This window comes from Pediculus humanus, genomic scaffold, assembly GCF_000006295.1.
Source record: "Pediculus humanus corporis 1103172107582 genomic scaffold, whole genome shotgun sequence".
NCBI lineage: Eukaryota > Metazoa > Arthropoda > Insecta > Psocodea > Pediculidae > Pediculus > Pediculus humanus.
The window spans coordinates 48,812-53,871 of NW_002987196.1; positions in this window are offsets into that span (position 1 = coordinate 48,812).

The following is a 5,060-nucleotide window of genomic DNA, read 5'->3' on the forward strand; positions in this document are numbered from 1 at the left end:
ATAAAAAAATAAATAAAAAAATGGGGAAAATAGCTGAAAAGAAGATAAAAAAATTTTTTTTTTTTTTTTATGTATTTCATGACCCGTAAGTTCCGTAATTGTATTACGTAAGTACCCCCAAACAGCAACAACAAAAAAAATTATTTTATGATAATAATAATGATAATAATAATAATAATAACGTGGTATTACCGCAAAACAAAAAAAGATTAATTTATATATTTTTTTACACCAAAAAATTTTAATAATAATAATAAAACAAAACGAAAAAATTAAAAAAAAAAAAACTCACGAATATAACAAAAAAAAAAAAAGTTTATTATGTAAAATTATGCAAATAATTATAAAAAAAACAAAACAAAAAAAAAAACAAAAAAAAAACATTTTTTTTTTATTGTTATTATTGTTTATTATTATTATTATTATTATTATTAATTATTATTAAGATTTTTCCCTCCCCCATTTTTAATTATTACACTAATATTAATTAATAAATAAGAAAAAAAAAATTTTTTTTAAATAATAATATTATTGTTATTATTATTGTTATTGTTGTTTTAAAGATTAAAAAATTTATTTATTAAATTCGCGATTGTTATTATTATTACTTATTTATTTATTAATTTATTACTTTTATTATTAATAATTTTTATTACTTTATTTACTACCCTAATTTCAATCGATTTTAATAACGTTTATCCTTTTTATTTATATATTTAAAAAAAAAAATTATTAATAGATAAAAAAAAATTTTTAATTTGAGTTAATATTAATAATAAATTTAACACGGTAATAATAATAATAATAATAATAATAATAATAATAATAATAATAATAATAATGATGATGATGATGATGATGATGATGATGATGATGATATTATAAACAAAAATAATTTGAATTAAAATTTTTTTTCTTTCAATCAAACAAACAAACCCACATAAAATAAATAAAAATTAATTTTAATAAATAAGTAATAATTTTTTTTTTTTTTAAGCGGAAAAATAATAATGATGATTATTTATTTTTATAAAACTTTCATTTAAAAAAAACGCCATTTTTTTTTTTTTTATTTAAAAGAAAAAAAATTTTTTTAAAAATTATAATTAAGAGATATTTACCCTTGAAAACGAAAAAGAAAAAAAAGAAAAAGAAAAAAAAAAAGTTAAACTGCCATTATTGACATTGAAAAAAAAAAAAAAAAAAAAAAAAGTTTTTCCGTTACAAAAAATAAAAAAAATTTACTTTTCCTTTTTTTTTCCTTTTTTTTTTTAATCTGTCTAATTTTCTAGTAAAAGTATGAAAGTAAACGAAAGAAAAAGAAGAAAAATAAGAAAAAAGAAAAGTTGGTTTAAACAAACAAACAAACGAAAAAAAAAAAAAAAATGATTGCTCATAGACAAACGCAAACGTTTACGACGTTTTATATATTTACCATTTAACAAAACAAACAAACGAAAAATTTAAAGTCAAATCATTATCATTATCATAATCATTTAAAAAAAAAAAAAAACAAACGGAAAACAAACAAACAAACCACGGTACCAAATTCAAAAAAAAAAAATTTTTCAATACTCCTTCTCTCTCTCTCTCTCTCCATCTCATACATTCATCCCCCTTTTCTTTTCTTTTCTTTTCTTTTCTTTCCTTTCCTTTCCTTTTTTTTAATTTACGTAAGTGAAACATTAACGATTACGTCATAAATGTACGAACCTTTTAAATTTTTCCACTTACGTAAAAAAAAAAAAAAAAAAAAAAAAAAACCATAGAAAAATTTTTTAATATAAAAAAAATATAAAAAAAATATGAATATATATATAAATCATTTGTTTTGTAAACGTCGAAAAGATATAAAAAAAAAATTTTATTTATATATATTCATCATTTTATTTTTTTAAAGGTGTAGTAAAAAAAAAAAAAAAAAACACGTTTCGTTTTTTTTGCACGCACATTCGATTTTAAAAAAATAAATCGTATCGAAATTTATTTTTAAACCTCCTCCTACTCCTCCTCATCCTCTCCTCTTTCTCATCCTATTCTTCCCATTTTTCTTTTCGATCCCTTAAAATCTCCTCCCACGTTTCTAACAATCGGGAAACAAGAACAACAATAGGGAAAAAAGAAAAGGAAAAAAATAAAAAATAAAAAGAGAAAATAATTATTTTCTGCGTGCTTGTTGTTTGTAGTTGTTGTTTTGGGTTTTTTAATTTAGTCCTCCTCTTTCCCCCCTTTCCCCCTCCTCCCTTTTTTCTACGAGGTAATCATTACCTCGTAAAAAAAAAAAAATTGATAGGCAATTTTAACATACAGGTAAGTAGGTAGTCGTTTATTACGGGAGTAATACGAGAAGATTTTTTTCCCGCTTTTTTTTTTGTTAAGCTTACTATTACTATTATTATCATTATCATTATTATCATTATTACTCGTTAAAAATAAACATTGTTTGTTTAACGTAAAAGGTCGTTGAACTTTTTAATTCAATTAATTAAATTTTTTGTTATACATCAAATTAAAAATATTAAAAAGATTTTAAACGGAATTTTATTTTGCTGAATTTTATTTTTTTTTTGCGGGGGGGGGCGGGGCGAGGGGCCGGAAACGGGGGCGAAAAAAGGCGGGTTTTTTAATAATTACCGATCGTCTGTCTGTTTGTTTTTCGATTAAATTTTTTTACACGTTTCCATTTGCTCTTAATTTGAAAAAATTTAAACGTTTACGAAAAGTAATTTTTTAAAAAAATTTAAAAAAAAAAAAAAACGATAATGATAATAATAATAATTTTGATTTCGCACCCCGTTCCCCTCCTTCCCTTTCCCCGTTAAAAAAAAAAATTCCATAATTAAAAATGAAAAAAAAAAAAAAAAAGAGAAAAAATTCAAATTTCGACTTTATTTCCGCCTACTTTTTATTCAAATGAATAAATTTTTTTTTAAAGGGCATAATTTTTTTTTTTTTTTTTGAAACTCGTGACGGGGGTCGAACGTATTTTCTCTCCCCCCCACCCTTCCTTTTTGTTCGAAACACGCCCTTCAGAACAAATAAAAGAAGAAAATCCGAAAAAATATATATTTTTTTTGCAAAAATGAACCACGCATTAATTTTTGTTTTTCGATTTTTTTTCCTTTTGTTTTATTTTACTTCGCTCCCCCCCATCCTCCCCTCCCTCTCTGACCTCCCTCCTCAAACCCCCATCATTTCTTTTTTTTTTGCTTTTTCTAAATTGAGGGGAAAAAAATAATCAAAGAATGACTAACGACCAGCTGGCGTTAAGAGTAAATGCCCTGTTGTTCTAAACATCCTGTTGTTGTTTGTTCGTTTGTTTGATTGTTTGTTTTTACAATAAACTTTAAAACTACTTAAAAACTTTAAACTAACCGTAACCGACTGATAACAGATAACGACTCATCGTATAATGAAATTTGAAAAAAAAAAAAAAAAAAAAATTCTTTTTAAAAAATCAACGCGCGAGTTCGTGCGAAATAATAATAATAATAATAATAATACTAATACTTTTTCAATGATAAACTTTATCCATTTGAAAAATAATAATAATAGTAATAATAATAATAATAATAGTTTTTGCCATGAAAATAAAAAATTTTTATTATCGAGTCCAGTTTAAAAAAAAAAAAAATGGCGTATCGATGATTGATTTTAAAATTTACCCTTTATTACCTATAAAAAAGTCACCTTCCCTCCCTCCTTCCCCCCACTCCCCCTTCAGAAAAGGGAAAGAAGAGGTTTTTAATTTATTAAAACATTTTACCCGGTAAATTTTGCGTTGTAATTTATTAAAGGTTTCGTGAACGTGTTGCAAACATTTTTCTTATTTTCATACGTAAGTTAAAAAAAAAAAAAAAAAATTTTTGCGAAAAACGTGGCGATCGAAACAATAGTGTATAAAATCTAGCAGGGTTGCCAACCTTTAAACAAAATCCCGTTTACGAAAAAAAAAAAAAAAAAAAAATTGTCGACGGAAAGTAAACTAAACGAAAAACCGACGGCAACCTGAAAATTTTTCTTTTTTCCTTTTTTTTTTTTATTTAAATTTTTTGCCACACGCTTGTGAAAATTTAAATTTATATTTAATTAACCGGAAATGCACACACGTGGTTAAAGAAAGAAGTGTTAGAGAGAAAGATGATGATAGCGTGGAAGTAGATTAAATTAAAAAAAAAATTTCCCCATCAAATTAATTATTTTAAAATTTTTTTTCTTCGGTTTTTTTTCCGCTCTTTTAATGATAATAAGTATTATTATTATTATTATTATTATTATTATTATTATTATTATTATTATTATTATTATATTATTATTTTCTTAATTATCTCAATAAAAAAAAATTCGCAAGAATGAATTCACTCGTTCGTTCATTCATTCATTCATTCATTCCAAAGTCTTAATACATTTATCCAGATTAATTTCATCTCTTGTCTTATTCTTCTTCTTCATTTTTTCTCTCTCTCTCACTCTCTCTCCCTCTCTCTCCCCAAAAAAGAAAGTTTTCTTTTGTCTTTCTCACCATTCCATTTCTCTTATTTAATTATTAACTTTTTCTCCTCCACCATCATCATCATCATCATCTTTACCACCAATGATATATTTATTTTTGTTTTTTAACCGAAATAAAAACTTTATTTAGCTTTTATTATTTAATTTATTAATAATAATAATAATAATAATAATAATAATAATTCTTTTAATTTTTGACAATTTCAAAATTCGATTTCGTTAAGTTTTGTGTTTTCTTTTTAATGAGGTTACTCGCGTCAAGTGCATGCATTATCATCATCATCATCATCATCATTATTATTATTATTATTATTATTATTAATTTTTTAACTTAATTCATTTTAATTATTATTATTATTATTTCAATTCATTTGAAAAAATTTCGAGATCATTTATCATTAATAAAAAAAAAACCGTAAAAAATAATCAAATTTATATAATTTTGTTTAAACGATGACCGTGTCACGTGAGAAAAAAACTATTGATGATAATGATGATGATGACTTACTACCAAAATTCCCGATCGAAAGAAAAACATTCTAGAAATA